Genomic DNA, 17,997 nt, shown 5'->3' on the forward strand with positions numbered 1-17,997 from the left:
TGTGGGCCAGCTTATTACTTGTCTGTGACCCTGATGAGGCATTCTTTTCCTGATGGTTTGTTGGGAAGTTGGACGGGAGATATCAGAAACCCACACGTAGAGATGCAAGAAAAAGGAAAGCTTGCAGGCACGGAGAGATGAGCGTAGATTTTCAAAAGGGTTTCTTCCCGCCGTCAGAAGGCTGCAAACCCAGAAGGCCAGCAGTTTCATTTCTGCTGGGTGGACACACAGCTCTTCTGTCTTCACTTTTCCAAGAAAGCTCCTTCATGCAAACTTCTGAAATCTGCTGCCAAATATAAACGTGCCACCCAAAGGATAAGCAGATTTCTGGAACTGGGACACAAATGTATCTTGCAGAAGGAGACAAAGGATCCTTTTTGTTTTGGTTCTTTTTTTTTTTTTTTTCCCCTGGGAAACATTTAGTTTCTTATGAGGAACATCCAGGACAAAACACTCAGACACTCATGCACACAGAACCTATTGTTATTTTTAAAACTACTTAATCACAGACTGTAGAGGAGATCATTTTGTATCTAATTCTATCCCGCAGGACTTCCAAGAGATGATGTGGCCCTGAAGTCTGAGCTCTGAACCATTTGCAATTCTATTTTATAGAGGTGCAGGCCAATGCTTTAGGCTGCCCGTCTTCCTGTGTCAAGAAAAATGTGCATATACAGTCGTATACATACCGCGTTTCCATCTTGGCCCATGATCTGATTTAGAATCCCAGGTCTGCTCCTTAGAAGGCCGTGTGACCCTGAGTGGGCACTCAACCTCTGAAAGTCATGGTGACCTCATCTGTCAACTGAAAACAGATCTACTCTGCTGTCATGTATTACATAAGCTAATATAAATAAACGTGTTGGTCACTCAGTCGTGTCCGACTCTTTGCAACCCCATGGACTGTAGCCCACCAGGTTCCTCTGTCCTTGGGTTCCCCAGGCCAGAATACTGGAGTGGGTTGTGGTTCCCTTCTCCAGGGGATCTTCCCAACCCAGGAATCAAATCCGGGTCTCCTACATCGCAGGCAGGTTCTTCACCATCTGAGCCACCAGAGAAACAGTCTGTATGCATTCTGAACACAATAAATAGGAGCTATCATGAAGGATTAGTATCTATGAGGACACCCAACCCTCACTGAAAGGGCCAAGCTATGCCATGACTAGTAAGGACCCCAGATCTCCTGCGTTATCCTATCCTACGGTCCAGTTTGTCTGTCTGTGTAAGAATGACCTTGTGCTTTGGGAAGCCTGTGATTAGTGAAGTGAAGTGAAGTCGCTCAGTCATGTCCAACTCTTTGCAACCCCATGGACTGTAGCCTACCAGGCTCCTCCATCCATGGGATTTTCCAGGCAAGAATACGGGAGTTGGTTGCCATTTCCTCCTCCAGGGGATCTTCCTGACCCAGAGATTGAGCCCAGGTCTCCTGCATTGTAGGCAGACGCTTCACCATCTGAGCCACCAGGGAGGTCCTGTGATTAGTAGTGTAGTTTTAAGCCAGCATCTTGCTCTGGAAAGTCACCTGTTGACTTAAGTGTCTCCCGTACGTGGCCCCCAAGGGCTCCTTGCCAAGAGCCCCAAGCTCTCCTCTTCCCAGACCCTAAGTTCCAGGCAGCCCCTGGCCTTGTGTCCGTCGCCCCGATGAAGAGGAACTTCTCCCTCGTTTTCTCTAGCTCTGAGGACGTCACCGTGGGGACTGCCGGGAGGTGGAAATAAGGGAAACCCCAGTTCGGGCCAGTTTGCAGCTTGGCTTTCAATGTTCCCAAAGCCACAGCTTTCTCTGGAGGGAAGGTTCTGTCCCCAAGCCACGTGGGACTCTGGGTCAGCCTCTTAAAGACAGACAAAGGGTGACAACCGGGCTAGGGAGGACCCTCGCTGGGGCCTGGCCGTGGCTGTGAAATACATCTGTCCTGAGAACAGACAGGAGTTGGAAGGCCGGGCCCTCCGGGGGAAAGGCACTTGCCTTGGCCCTGACCTGACCGTATGTGAGTCAGCCACCTTCGCCCTTTCCAGACTCTTGACACAAAGCAGCAGCTGCAGAAGTTATACCAGGTCCTACGGACATTTCCATCTAACAGTCAGGCTTTGTTTTTTGAGGGGGTGAGGATCATGAACAAAAGCCAGGACTTTTCTGGTCCCTGGCTTTTCTGCTCACCTCCCCTCCACCCGTCTGGGCTTTCAGGAGGAGGGGGCATGCTCTGTGCACACCGCCATGGAACCTCAAGCCCTGTCCTCGGGGTGTTTTGCAGCTCTGGTGGTTCACTTCACCCTTACACCAGCAGCCCAACGTACAGGGGGCTGTTACCATTCCCAGGGCAGTCCTCAACCCCGGGGGGAAGGAAAGTCGGGGACCAAAGGCCTCAGTCTCTGCTTCTTCAGGGGGGCAATTCTGGGAGACATTCTACAGCATCCCTTGGAGGGTCCCCAGCAAGAGCAGGCCCCCACGGCTCACAAGGAGAGCCAGTGATGCACACAGCCTCTGCAGGCCTTTCCTCTTCCTCCTCTTACGTCCCCTCACTTCTGGCCCCAGGTCTCCGCCCCTAAAGGCTACTTGCACCCAAGATCCAGGTCTCGGTCTGAGGCTTTGTTTCAGGGAGAACCTGAACTAAAACATGTCTCAGTGAACAGTTTGTTTTCCTTGAACAGTCAGAAACAAAACTGCTCCTCGGCTGAACCAGAGCACAGAGGGAGACTGCTGGCTGGCAAGCGGAGAATCCCAGAGGCCGCGGCAGCGTGCGCTCAACTGGGCCTGCCACTAACAAAGGGAGGCCATCAAGCTGACTGTGGACAGCGAGGGGAAGAAAGTCTGGCCCATCCTGGGCTTGGGGGACACATTTCTCTACGCTGGTTCTAGTGCAGACGGTGTGAAGGGAGAGGCTGTGGATTGAGAGAGAGAGATGAGTGTTCCGAGAGGACCGTGGAGGCCTGGGAGGCCTGGATGGAGGTCCCAGGGTCAGAAAGAAAGTGGGCAGGGCGGACACGTGAAGGGGAGGTGGTCTGGGTTACCTGCAGGGACCAGGGCTGCAGGCCAGGGTGACAACATCTACCCCACCCCCCCATCTGCTGAGGGCCCGGCCCTGAAACAGCAAGCCGGTCAGCCCCTCGTGGCTCCAACAACAAGACTGATCCTGGCTTCGGGGCTGTTTTGTACAGCAGGAAGTGAGAAGGGGGCAGGGATAAAAAACAGTCCAGCAGGGCCTGAGAGAGACACCTGCAGCCCAAGGGCACAGTTTTCACCCCCAGAAAGGAAGAGCAGAACAAAGGGCGACTATTAGCAAAGGGGGATTTCCGAGAACTGTCAACAACAACAGAGAAAACAAAATCACCTGCCTTCCTTCCGGCTGACTCTATGAGGTCGCTGTATTCTTCTTCGGCTCTTGGAGTCTACAGAGAAGACGTAGTTCTAGTCTTACTGGGAAAAGAAATATTTTTTTCAGGTGCTCCAGCAGCAGAGTAATTTTTATTTTTACAAGAAAGCTGGGTAGTCAGCTACAAGTACCATTGTCAAAGTAGGGACAGTGAATATTGCAGAATTACTCAGATTCTCCTGCAACGAGACAGCAGATCAGAACCCATCCATGAATCTAGGAATTTTGACAGTAAGAATTTTAACAGTACTTTAAATGGTTATATTTTCCAATACTGTACAACCTCTATCCCACACCCAATCGAACCAAACCAAAAAAACTCCACCTGAGACCTTCTCAACCTATTGGTCTTTGTCTGTGATACTGTCATTTCTAGACAAATAATTTGAGTTCCATAATGACAATAATCAGATTTATTACTGTAGTTCATCACGGTTGTTCTCTTGTGAGGACAGAATGCAGTTTCCTAGTGAAGGATTAACCTTTTAATCTTAACTAAAATCCTTGCTTCATAATTCCTAGTCTCAAAATGCCTCCACTTAATTTTAAATGCAGCTATGTGTGCTGACCATAGGAATTTAACTGCCAAGACTTGGAATAGGAAACTCACTGAGTACGTTAAAAAATTCTTCAGGACTATGTGAAAAATTAACTTTTTGAGACTTTACTTTTTAACACAATTTTATTATTTACTTTTGGCCGCGCTGGGTCTTCCTCGCTGCTCAGGCTTTTCTCTAGCTGTGGCGACCAGCTGTGTGCGGGCTTCTCCCTGCAGTGGCGTCTCTCGCAGAGGAGCACAAGCTCTGGAGCACGCCGGCTTCGGTAGCTGCGGGTCCCGGGCTCCAGCGTGCAGGCTCAGCAGTCGTGGCTCCTGGCCTCCGGCGCGCAGGCTCAGTGGTCGGGGTTCGTGGGCTCCAGCGCGCAGGCTCAGCAGTCGTGGCTCCCGGCCTCCGGCGCGCAGGCTCAGTGGTCCGGGTTCGTGGGCTCCGGCGGGCAGGCTCAGCGGTCGTGGCTCCCGGGCTCCGGCGCGCAGGCTCAGTGGTCGTAGCTCCCGGGCTCCAGCGCGCAGGCTCAGTGGTTGGGGTTCGCGAGCTCCGGCGCGCAGGCTCAGTGGTTGGGGTTTGCGGGCTCCGGCGCACAGGCTCAGTGGTCGTGGCTCCCGGGCTCCAGCGCGCAGGCTCAGTGGTTGGGGTTCGCGGGCTCCAGCGCGCAGGCTCAGCAGTCGTGGCTCCCGGGCTGCAGCGCGCAGGCTCAGGAGTGTGGCAAAGGGCTTAGTTGCTCCGCAGCCTGTGGGATCTTCCCAAACCAAGGATCGAACCCGTGTCTCCTACATTGGCAGGTGGGATCTTTATCACTGAGCCACCAGGGAAGCCCTGAAAAATTAAATTTTAAAAAAGTGAGGATCACACAGAGTGTGATTTTACGAATCCAATATATACCTTTCTTTGTTTGTTTAGTTGGCAGTGGACGTGTGCATGAAAACCATTCTCTCTTCGAACAATTTGAAGTCTCTGGAGTATCAACAAGATGCCTCTAGGCCTGTGCTGTCCAAGGCCGTAGCCACCTGTGGCTTTCCAACACTTGAAAATGAAGCTGGTCAAACTTGAAACATGCCATTCGACTTGTAACAGACTTTGAAGGCTTCGTATGAAAGAAAGAAAGAAAGATATCGCAATAATTTTTATATTGATGATACACTGAAACGATCATACTTTGGACATACTGGGTTAAAGGAAACATATTGTTAAAGTTAATGCAATCTGTTTCTGCTTCCATTTTCAATGTGTCTGCTAGAAAATGCAGAAGCCCAAATGCTTGGCTCCCCCTCTGTTTCTAGGGGACGGTGCTATGCTGACTGGCTTGTCCTGAAGCAGCTGAGGGTCAGTCTGTTGGAGGGGAGGGGAGGAGGTTCGTCTTGAAGTTCCTTTGCAAAAACAGGTGCTGTTTTCCCCTAGAGGGTGTGTTGGAGGCAAAGGTTTATTTTCAGGGGCTGGCGGATGTCACTTGTGAGTGAAGGTGCTGTAACTCATTCAACAGGGAGCTCATCTACCCTACAGTAACTAGAAGTTGTTTTCTACAATTCCCAGGGCTTTTCTCCCTCCCGCCTTGTTTTTCCTTTTCTTTCTCCCTCAAAAAGCATGATTGTGTCATTGACGTATCATACATTTTCACAACTATGCAACCACCACCACAATCCAGTTTTAGGACAATGCCAGCACCCTGAAGATTTTCCTCACGCTCTTTTATACTCAATCCCTGTTCCCAGCAGCCTCTAGGAAACTACTGATTTGCTTTCCATAGCCATAGTATCTCCTCTTTGCAGAAATTTCATGTAAATGGGATCAAACAATGTGTGGTCTTTTGTGTCTGGTTCCTTTCTCTTAACTATTGGTTTCCAGGTTTATCCATGTTTGCAGGGCCCCAGTGGCCAGCTCCAACGTTTTAGCCTAGAGGAGAGAGAAAGGGGTGGAAGGAAATTTGGGGACATTCCTCAAAGAATTTGTATGAGCTTAGAAAAGTTGCTGAGGGAAATAAAAGCACATTGAGAATTTCATGTCACACTGGGATGTGATGATAAGTCACTGACGGTCTGTCTTTCCTCCTGTTTTAAAAAGAAAATGGACTGCATTGGAAAACAATATTCATTTTTCCATTTTACCTTCCTGGTCTTGCCCGTAAAGTGACATAATTCCTCCACTATTGTACTCATAGTGTAGATAAAATTGTGATATCCTACAGTTCTTCTCCTTTACTGAGTGCTTTTTAAAATAATGATGATAAATCTGCTCCCCAGTATCCATGCTCTCTCACCTGGAAACTGAGCAGACGTAACTGCTTTTTATGGAATTTAACAGCGTGACAGTCACTCATTTGTTCAAAGAAGTACGCGTTCTTACGACTCCACTTACATTGAAATCCAGCCATATGAAACTAACATCCCACGGTCCTAAGATTTCACACTGCAAGTCATAGTGTTTGTTTGATTAACAGACAACAACACAGAAGAAGAAACACTCCGGGAACTCAGTTTTCTTTGCTAATAAGCAGGTACCAAAATAATGAATATATTCTGACACAACCACCCCTCCCCTTCCCCCCCACCCCCTGCCTTCAAATCACTGACAAGTTTAACCATAATAATGGCTCTGAAGTGTGTGGGTGGCTGGGATTTTTGATAAACACACTCATAAAGACAAATCACACATAAGTTGCTGAAGCAATATTGGGGTGAAAATCACAGGCTACAACAAGAAGGGGAGGGCTGGAAGCCGCTGAAAGATGCAGGGTGGAGTTAAACCTCTTTCAGTAACATTTTAAAATCAAATAAAGGACAGACTCATCTGTTTACTGTCTCTTTTACCCGTGATGGCGTGTCTCCCCTGCCATCCCCACTGAAGCGACACCATGCGGGGGCGGGTAGCTTTCAAAGGCAGCGTTCTCCCCCACACACGGGCTGTTCCCCAGGCACCCGTGGCCCGTCTGTGGGCAGCTTCTGCCACTGCAGCTGTCTGGACTCACACGTGAGACCCCCAGGCCAGCCCTCAGAGATGAGGGAGAGTTGCTGGTGGTTGAGCCCACCACCCCTCACCCTGGCAGGACAGCTGGGCGTGTTCTGCACGACCTCTCAGAGGAGGCCTTCTGCCCTCGGAGGCAGCCTGCTGGTTAACCTTTGTAGCTTTGCTCCCTCCTCTCCACCACTTCCTCCTTCCCCTACTGTGCGGGCTGGAATCACTTCCCAAATGCAACCTGCCACAAATCCTTTACCTCAGGTTCTGCTTTTGGGGGACATTAACTAAGACAGCTACCAAATTTTTAGATAAGTATAGACTTTGAAGGGATTCTGTGACTACTTCTTTTTCTTTCTTTTTTTTTTTTTTTTTTGACTACTTCTTTTTCAACTGAGTTTTTCGGATCCTTCTTAGGAAGACCTGAAGACAGGAAACCGAAGCAATGAGAGTCGTAGCAAACAGCAGCTCTGTTCTGGCGTGGTGTCACCTGAGGTTACCATGTTCCCATGTCCAAACTCGCTCTGCTCACCACACAACAGGCCAAGAAATCCGAGAGACAAGGTGTTGAGGGAAGGAACATGACTTTATGCAGAAAGCTGGCGGACTGAGAAGATGGCAGACTAACATATCAAAATAACCATCTTGTTAGGGTCTGGATGCCAGGGTCTGTTATAAAACAGAGAGGGGGAAGAGGTGAGGAGGTAAAGTAAAAGGCCATCAGTCTTGCAAATATCTCCTGGAATGGCCAGCCTCAGGATGGGATATGTTAATTTCTTCCTTCCTGTAGTCATCCAGCATATTAAAAAGCAGACACATTACTTTGCCAACAAAGGTCCGTCTAGTCAAGGCTATGGTTTTTCCAGTGGTCATGTATGGATGTGAGAGTTGGACCATAAAGAAAGCTGAGCACCGAAGAATTGATGCTTTTGAACTGTGGTGTTGGAGAAGACTCTTGAGAGTACCCTCGACTGCAAGGAGATCCAAGCTGTCAATCCTAAAGGAAATCAGTCCTGAATATTCATTGGAAGGACTGATACTGAGGCTGAAATTTCAATACTTTGACCACCTGATGCGAAGAACTCACTCATTGTAAAGATCCTGATGCTGGGAAAGGTTGAAGGCAGGAGGAGAAGGGGCCGACAGAGGCTGAGATGGTTGGATGGCATCACTGACTCGATGGACGTGAGTTTGGGTAAGCTCCAGGAGTTGGTGATGGACAGGGAGGCCTGGCGTGCTGCAGTCCACGGGGTCGCAGAGTTGGACACAACTGAGCGACTGAACTGAACTGAACTGTGGTCTTCCACAGGTGGAGGGAGTCAGGGTCTTTCCCTGAAAAAAGGCAATTTTGGCTTAACATTCAGGCAGAGCAGCAGAGTTCCCTGAGGCAGGCCATTATGTATGATTATAGTAACAAAGGCAATGAAAAGCAAAGGTTAAAGTCAAAGAAACAGATCCTGCATGGAGTCAAAATGGGCTCCTCCCTGTAACAATGTCTCCCTGATTCTACAGTAAACACACTGTGGTCTGGGCTCAGGGGGCTGGACACTGCCCAAAACTTCACATTCATTAGCTGATTTCATTCTTAAAACAGCCCCCTGAAGTATAGGATTACTATTGTCCTCATTTACAAAGGAGAAAATTGGGAGGTGAAAGTTAATTTGGCCACAATCACATGGTTCAAAAAAGCAGCAGCAGGAATCCAGCCCAGGCAGCCTGGTTTCAGATCCTCAGAGCATAGCCTCTGACACAGACCTGAGCCCAGGAGAGGTGTTTGATAAATGATCACTTGACTGAGGAATTACTGCATGTGGAGAAAGGAAAGATGGTCTACGTAGTACCTTCAAATGTTTGATCATGAACCCTTTGGCAGTCTGTAAAGTCCATAGAGCCCTTCCCAAAACTATATATATATATATATGTGTATGTATTTGGCCATGTGTATATGTATATATATTTGGCCATGCTGTGAGACATGTGGGATTCTAGTTCCCCAACCAGGGATCAAACCTGCTTCCCCTGCAGTGGAAACGTGGAGTCTTAACCACTGGGCCACCAAGGAAGTCCCCAAATCAATATTTTCAAGGGCATAAAAGAAAACATACAAGATTACAGAGGAAACCAATTGTATTAAAATGCATCTATCAAAATACTACCAACAATTGTGACAGAGCAGTATATACATCCATCCTATAGGGTTGATTACATAATGCAATGGACTCCATAAATGTCTCAAATCTGCATGTGATGGGAATGGACCGAGCTGCCCAAGGGACTGGGATGGATGCCTTTAGGAAAGACCTCAATGGTTGGCCCAGAATCTGAATTACAAGACCTCTTCCCTCCAAGTCACCCTCCAACCTTCATGAACTTCCTAAAATACAGGTTTGGTTGTATTTCTTACCCATCTCAAACCTTTCAATGCTGACCTTCCATTGTCTCCACAATAAAGTCTAGGATGCCCAAGGTGACGTTCAAGGTTTGCATCACCTGAACCCAAAGATTTAGCTTAATAACCTCTGACCAGTGTCTCCTGTGTTCTTTACACTCCAACTGGAGTTAATTCCCTGCTTTCTCTGTCTAGAGTGAGGGAGAGCCCCATGGCAGAATCCTTTCCCTTCAGAGGAAACTTATTTTCAAAGTCTTCACCCATGGCTCCCCCTCCCAGGTAAAATTAATCACTCCTTTGAGTGCACACAGCTCTTTACACAGGCCTCTACCATAGCCTAAGTAACAGATAATGTTGCGGTTACTGTGGGCATGTGTTCGGGATTACTACGTGAACAATACCTTCTTAATCTTGAACAGGACCCAGCAGAACATCCAGCCCAGGATGAGAGTTCAGTTATCATTGGTTAAAACCGATCTGAGGGTGGGATGTGAGTAGCTGATTTGTCACAAATTTGAGATAAACATGTGGACTGTCTCAGTATTTCCCAGCAAACAATCATGGATCGTTAGATGTCTAGGAACGAAGCTTCAAGTGATCCACCTAAATCAGGAAACTTCCTTGAAAATGGGTTATCTTCAAATTTCATGTGAAGCTGGCTATCTCTTGCATAATAAATTAACATTTGCTATCAAAGTAATGTCACTGGTTTTGCTCAAATTTTTAAGTAAAATGGACATTTTCTTTTTTTTTTTTTTTTTTGACATTTTCTTTTAAAAAAATCTGTCCTCTTACTCCTGTGTCTTCTTCTGCTTCTGATAATCCTGTGGGTGCCGGTACCCAGGCCGACAGCAGGGATCTAGGGCTCCTCCTCTAGACCCAGAGATGAGGGCACCCTTTGGCTGAGTTTTACTAGGAGGCCCAGGAGAGCCCTCCGCCCTCTCCGCCTCCAGACAGCTGGATGCTAAACAGCCGCATCTGGCAGGACTCTGCCTCCCAGCAAGTTCAGATAATTATCCCCAAACCTATCCATTTCTCATCTTCCTCCAAGGTCTTTCGGGGATGACTCACTCTGTGACATGAACCAGCTGGCTGGGTTTTTCCATGATGTTTCTTCGTGTTTGTTACTCTTGTTTTCATGATTCTTTGGTGGCTCTTGAGACTTTATCACCCCTGACCCGTGACTTCCTTCTTGTCCTCACCCTTTTCCTTGACTGAGGTGGGCCTGAGCATGTGCCCAAGTCCTTCCTTTAATCTGAGTTTGATCTGCATTCTTATGGTTTAACTTCGGTGGAGTGGAAAGAGCGTGGGTTTTTGAGCCGAGCAAAGCTGGCCGCCGCCCTGGCTCCGCTGTTGACTGGCTGTGTAACAGGGTCCAGACGGTGTCACCGCTCCTGGCCACGATACACTCATCAGGGCACACGGGAACGATCACATCCATTTTCCAGAATGCTGTGAGGAACAAAGGTGAGGTCTGCAGATGCACGTACCTTATTCAGTATCTGGCACAGAGTAAATAAGAAACGTGAATTCGCATTTCTTTCCTTCTACTGGAGAGAGTTCAGCTCTGTGGTCTGAAACTCTGGTTGGCCTCGATGCCCTGTGAAGTGGCAGTGATATCTGCAGGCGGATACACCCTGGGAGTGGCGGGGGTAGGGTACCTTTCCTTAGTATCTCCACCTTCTACCCAGGGGGCTTGCAGTTGTGATTCAACAAATATCTGTAGACTGAACAAATGGATAAAGAGGCAAGAGACTACTTTCTTCCAGAATGATAAAGGATTGGAGATGAATAAGTTATGTCAAAGCAATCAAATATTAATGATGTGTACCATGTGACAAACACATCTCCAAAAACGTCTGCCCCCTGCATCTCTGACCCTGCCTGCCAGCATCTCGGCAGCAACCACGCTAGGGGAGCGGGCGGAGGCGGCCGAGCCTGGGGGGCGCGGTCAGGCAGCCGCAAGCCCGGAGCCGGTGGGCCACGTGGAGCGTGAGGCTGCAGGGGTCAGCGGTCAGGGCAAGCGGGGTCGGCGGGCGCAGCCCGGAGAGGCGTTGCGCTGTGATTGACGTTGCTGTGTTTTCGTTCTGACAGGTAATTGCTGTTTCTGGGCTGCGGTGGCAGGCTCTGACCGCAGAGGTGTCTGTGACGAGCGAGCTCAGATGACTGAGCTCGGCGAGGCATTACCGCGGTCCGGAGGGCCAGTGACCCTGTCCCCCAGCCTGGGTCCTGCCTCAGTGACCGCCCCAGCCCCTTCCCTTCTCCACACCTCGGCCACGGGGCCCTCTCCCCGCCGAATGTGGTCTTGTTGACCTCCCACCTCTGACCGCCCCCAGCCCTATTCCCGTGAGAGTCCAAAGGCCGCCCTCGGCACTCAGCACCCAGCCCCTGCCCGCCCGCAAGACTGGCATGCACAGACACGCCAAGCCCATGCCCTCCTCGCGGCCTCTGTGGCTCCCCGCCCCTTCCTCCCGGGGCTGACCCTTCCTGCACTCGGACGGTTCGGTTCCCGCAGGGTCCTTCCCCGACTCTGAGCTACGGGAGAGCCCTCCCTGTGTCTCTGAGCCTCCGCACTCTATTTTCTCCATATCCTTATGATCACCTTATTTGTCTGTTTCTGGTCTGCTTTTGTTCATTTTCCCTTCCCCTGATGACATGCAGCGTTCAGGGATTTACATCCACGTGGTTCATTGCTCTCTCCCCGGCCCAAAGGGCCCCTCCGAGGTGCTCAGTCATCATTTGGTTTGGTGAATAACAGATAAAACCTGTCCCACGGAGAACAGACAAGCTCGCGCGGCAGAATCTCTGCCAACCCCTTGCCACCAACGCTGCAGGGTGGAGACAGCGGTGTGAAGGGCGGTGTTCCCCCGGGGCAGGGGCAGCCGTGACTCCGCACAGGGCAGGGCTCCCAGGAGCTCTCAGGGGCCCCTGACACCACAGGGTAACCCGGGAAGCTGCTGACAGCCCCACGGCCACGGAGCCCTCCTACCAGGCCGGGAGAGGGACCGCTCGCAACCGTCACCACAGCGGCGTGAACGCCGAGGTGGAGGCCCGCTCTAGGCGGCCGCCTAGGTCGAAAGTGATGGTGTTGTTCCGGAGAGTTCAGCTGCAGTGAGAATGGACTCTGGGTTATCAATACAATGGGAGCTTCCTGGAATCTTGTAAGAGGCGCGCAGTTCCAGAAAGAGAAATGGAACTGGCACGATTAAGCCAAGAAAGCAAGGAAGCGCAAGGCAGAGCAGACGAACCTCGGAGGACGCCCCCGGGGCAGGAAACCCACCCCGAGTCCCAAGGACGTTAGGCGGGCCCCTGCTGTCTCTCGGCGGCTCCCTTCAGGTTAGGGAAAGGGCCACCTTATCTGAAACGATGCCTGTGGATTAACGAAGCAGCACGCTGAGCCCTGCCAGGTCTGCCTGTTGAGAAGCAGAGGCGATGCTGACACCCACCTCTGAAGGACCTGATCAAACCTGGGCCTTGTCAGGACCATAGGGGCCAAGGGGTCCTAGCAAGTCTGGGACAGGCTCGTTCTGGCAGCCAAGCAGGTGTCAGAGAGTCCCATGCCTTCAGGAGCAGGTCAGGACCTGAGTGAAGCCTGCGGGATGAGAGTCAGCATGGAGGGATGAGGCACGTGCTTGCATGGAGGTGGCGCCTACCCCAGGCAGTCCCCCCTGAACACACCTGTGATGGGACGCTCTCTGACATCACACGTCTCTCCTCTCCAAAGTGCTGATGGAATGGGCTCATGGGGGGGTGTCCTAATTTTGAATCAGTCTCTAGTGGTGTGAGGCAGCGAGCGAGCAGATTGAGAGAGCCAGTTGTTTCATTTTCAGAAATTTTCAAGCCAGTTAAGATCCTGTTGCTAGCTTAAAATTAGCACCATTCTTTGCTAGAAGCAAAATTAGCTTAAAATGAACGATGCTTAAAATTAGTCCAGGTCAGAGTATTTACACCACAAGAATTGACAAAGGCTCCAAATCAGGCCTTTTTAAAAATCTTTCCCAGAGCTGGTTATTAAGCCAGCAAATTATTGCTTGTATTCCTGAGATCAACTCTGCCTGGTCTTACTCTATTTTTATCATTACTGGATTTTATTTTTAATAATAAATGAGATTTGTCTGTAGTTTTGTTTTGTTTTTTGCTTTGAGATACATTCTTTGTGAAATTTCTTTCTTAGTTTTCCATATTTTTCTAAGGCCAGTTTATATCTCTGATTTTCAATCATCTAGGGAATATTTTTAAATGCAGGGGCCCAGGGCATGCACCTGATTAATTAAATCAGAATCTCTGGGGGTGGGACTCAAATGTCAGTATTTTTAAAAAAACTCTTCAGATAATTCCAATATTCAGCCAAAGTTGAGAACCACTGCCTCAGCCCAGTGTTTCTTGACCACTAATATGCATCACTTTCTAGGGGATTTAACTCCTATTGAAAGTGAAAGTGAAGTTGCTCAGTCGTGTCTGACTCTTTGCGACCCTGTGAACTGTAGCCTACCAGGCTCCTCTGTCCATGGGATTTTCTAGACAAGAACACTGGAGTGGGTTGCTGCTTCCTTCTCCAGATTAACTCCTATTAAAACACAGAATTAATTTAACAGCGAGGATGGGGGCCAACAAATTCCCAGGGATGCTGATGCTGCTGGCCCATGGACCACACTTTGAGTAGCAAGGATTTGAATAACATTGTAATTACCTGTATTTTAAATTATTTATTTATTTTTGGCTGTACTAGACTTCACTGTATGTAATGCATACAATGTATACATCGTATGTAATACATACATACAATGAAGTCCAGTACAGCCAAAAATAAATAAAAACTTTAAATAAAATAATTCCAACAAATAAGTAAATTTATTTAATATAACTGTATGTAGGTATACCTGTATGCAGGTCAAGAAGCAACAGTTAGAACCAGACATGGAGCAATGGACTGGTTCCAAATAGGGAAAGGAGTACGTCAAGGCTGTATATTGTCACCCCGCTTATTTAACTTCTATGCAGAGTACATCATGAGAAATGCTGGGTTGGATGAAGCACAAGCTGGAATCAAGATCACTGCAGATGGTGACTGCAGCCATGAAATTAAAAGAGGCTTTCTCCTTGGAAGGAAAGCTATGGCCAACCTAGACAGCATATTAAAAAGCAGAGATATTACTTGGCTGACAAAGGTCTATCTAGTCAAAGCTATGGTTTTTTTTCAGTAGTCATGTATGGATGTGAGAGCTGGACTATAAAGAAAGATGAGTGCCGAAGAACTGATGCTTTTGAATTATATTATAGTGTTGGGGAAGACTCTTGAGAGTCCCTTGGACTACAAGAAGATCCAACCAGTCAATCCTAAAGGAAATCAATTCTGAATATTCTTCGGAAGGACTGATGCTGAAGATGAAACTCCAATCCTTTGGCCACCTGATGTGAAGAACTGTCTCATTGGAAAAGACCCTGATGCTGGGAAAGATTGAGGGCAGGAGGAGAAGGGGATGACAGAGGATGAGATGGTTGGATGGCATCCCTGACTCGATGGACATGAGTTTGGGTAGGCTCCGGTATTTGGTGAAGGACAGGGAGGCCTGGTGTGCTACAGTCCATGGGGTCGCAAACAGTCAGACACGACTGAGCAGCTGAACTGGACTGGACTTCACTGCTGCCTGTGAGCTTTCTTTAGTGGTGGCGAGAGGGGCTACTCTTTGCTGCGTGGGCTTCTCCTTGCAGTGGCTTCTCTTGTGGAGCATGGGCTCTAGGGCTCACAGGCTCTAGAGAGTGGGTTCAGTAATTGCAGCATACAGGCTTAGTTGCCCTGTGGCATGTGCAATCTTTCCAGACCAGGGATTGACCCATGTCCCCTGCATAGGCAGGTAGATTCTTAAGCACTGGACCACTAGGGAAACTCAGTCGTGTCCAACTCTTTGTGATTCATTGGACGGTAGCCCACCAGTCTCCTCTGTCCATGGGATTTTTCAGGCATGAATACTGGGGTAGTTGCCATTTCTTTCTCCAGGGGATCTTCCCGACCCAGGGATGGAACCTGAGTGTCCTGTATTGCAGGCAGATTCTTTACCATCGGAGCCATCAGGGAAGCCCCTCTGTATTTTAAAGATTAAATGAAATCCAGTTACACAGCCATTTCATTCTGATGCCTTTTCCACATCAAATGTTGTTACTTTTCCATTCTATAAATGCTTTATTTAAAATTTTTTCCTACATCAATTTTGGTATTTAACATTTTGTGAGGAGTCTTTTTTCTAGGTTTTCAAATTGACTATCATAGAGTGGCATTTAATGGTCTCTTTCATTATTTTAAACTCTCCTGTATCTGTAATTACAGCAATTCAAAAATAAATAGTTTAAAAAATATTACTCCAATCAACCAAACATCTGTGACTGACTAATCCTTGAGCTCCAGTTTTGTTTTTTTTTTTTTTTTTTAATATTTATTTATTTGGCTGCATGGTGGTCTCAGTTGCAGTACTTGATCTCTTAGCTGAGGTATGTGGGATCTAGTTACCTGACCAGGGATTGAACCTGCATTGGGAGCACAGATTCTTAGCCACTGGACCACCAGGGAAATCACCATTTTTCTGGTTTTGAGTTGAGCTTTTGACTCCAGAAGAGTCTGTTGAGATACACTACCAAAGAAGTAATCTCAGAAACAGTTTCAGAGCTGAATTCTGCTTCAGTTCAGTTCAGTTAAGTCGCTCAGTCAGGTCCGACTCTGTGACGCCATGGACTGCAGCCCGCCAGGCCTCCCTGTCCATCACCAACTCCTGAAGCTTACTCAAACTCATGTCCATTGAGTCGGTGATGCCATCCAACCATCTCATCCTCTGTCATCCCGTTCTCCTGCCTTCAATCTTTCCCAGCATCAGGGTCTTTTCAAATGAGTCAGTTCTTCGCATCAGGTGGCCAAAGTATTGGAGTTTCAGCTTTAGCATCAGTCCTTCCAAAGAATATTCAGGACTGATTTCCTTTAGGATGGACTGGTTGGGTCTCCTTGAAGTCCAAGGGACTCTCAGGAGTCTTCTCCAATGCCACAATTCAAAAGCATCAATTCTTTGGCGCTCAGCTTTCTTTATGGTCCAACTCTCCTATCCATACATGACTACTGGAAAAACCATAGCCTTGACTAGATGGACCTTTGTTGGCAAAGTAATGTCTCTGCTTTTTAATATGTTGTCTAGGTTGGTCATAGCTTTTAATCCAAGGAGCAAGCCTTTTAATATCAAGGTTGCAGTCCACATCTGCAGTGATTTTGGAGCCCAAGAAAATAAAGTCTGTCACTGTTTCCATTGTTTTCCCATCTATTTGCCATGAAGTGATGGGACTGGATGCCATGATCTTAGTTTTCTGAATGTTGAGCTTTAAGCCAACTTTTTCACTTTCCTCTTTCACTTTCATCAAGGGGCTCTTTAGTTCCTCTTCACTTTCTGCCATAAGGTTGGTGGCATCTGCATATCTGAGATTATTGATATTTCTCCCGACAATCTTGATTCCAGCTTGTGCTTCATTCAGCCCAGCATTTCACATGATGTACTCTGCATATAAGTTAAATAAGCATGGTGACAATATACAGCCTTGACGTACTCCTTTCCCAATTTGGAACCAGTCTGTTGCTCCATTTCCAGTTCTAACTGCTGTTTCTTGACCTGCATACAGATTTCTCAGGAGGCAGGTCAGGTGGTCTGGTATGCCCATCTCTTTCAGAATTTTCCACAGTTTGTTATGATCCACACAGTCAAAGGCTTTGGTGTAGTCAATAAAGCAGAAGTAGATGTTTTTCTGGAACTCTCTTGCTTTTTCAATGATCCAGTGGATGTTGGCAATTTGATCTCTAGTTCCTCTGCCTTTTCTAAATCCAGCTTGTACATCTGGAAGTTCATGGTTCACGTACTGTTGAAGCCTGGCTTGGAGAATTTTGACCGTTACTTTGCTAGCATGTGAGATGAGTGCAATTGTGCAGTTGGCAATTGGCATTGCCTTTCCTTGGGACTGGAATGAAAACTGACCTTTTCCAGTCCTGTGGCCACTGCTGAGTTTTCCCAATTTGCTGGCATATTGAGTGCAGCACTTTCACAGCATCATCTTTTAGGATTAGGAATAGCTCAACTGGAATTTCATTACCTCCACTAGCTTTGTTCGTAGTGATGCTTCCTAAGGCCCACTTGACTTTGCATTCCAGAATGTCTGGCTCTAGGTGAGTGATCACACCATCATGGCTCTCTGGGTCATTAAGATCTTTTTTGTATAGTTCTTTGCTGTGTTCTTGCCACCTCTTCTTAATATCTTCTGCTTCTATTAGGTCCATACTGAATTATGCTTAATACTATGTAATTAAACCACTTTATATGGGGAAACTGAGGCACAGAGGGGCATATGACTTACACTTACGACTGAAGTTCAGTTAGGGATAGAAGATACATCACCTCCAGTCCTTAGTGTAACTTCTACAGTTCAATAATTTATTAATATTGCCAAATGTGAATAATATATAGGGCACCCAAGGCCTTTTATATTCAGACCTCTTTGGGGATGTTCCATGATCCCACAGAGGAAGTGCTGTTATTAAGAAAACCAATTACGGAAACTTGTGTACCATTTGTGACAAAGTATGATAGTACTTCCCTGGTGGGTCAGCGGTAAAGAATCCTCCTGCCAATGCAGAGACATGGGTTCAACCCCTGGAAGATCCCACTCCAGTTTTCTTTCCTGGGAAACTCCATGGACAGAGGAGCCTGGT

General features: G+C 47.8%; 1 long non-coding RNA gene across 1 annotated transcript; it reads right to left on the minus strand.

Moving 5' to 3' along the window:
* Positions 1-3,435: 3,435 nt before the first annotated feature.
* Positions 3,436-4,199, minus strand: LOC122445501. Its single transcript, XR_006270546.1, has 2 exons — positions 4,062-4,199; positions 3,436-3,547 (listed from the first exon to the last, which is right to left on the minus strand). It is a non-coding gene; the product is annotated as an uncharacterized LOC122445501 (long non-coding RNA).
* Positions 4,200-17,997: the final 13,798 nt, after the last annotated feature.

The sequence above is a fragment of the Cervus canadensis genome, chromosome 7 (assembly GCF_019320065.1).
Source record: "Cervus canadensis isolate Bull #8, Minnesota chromosome 7, ASM1932006v1, whole genome shotgun sequence".
NCBI lineage: Eukaryota > Metazoa > Chordata > Mammalia > Artiodactyla > Cervidae > Cervus > Cervus canadensis.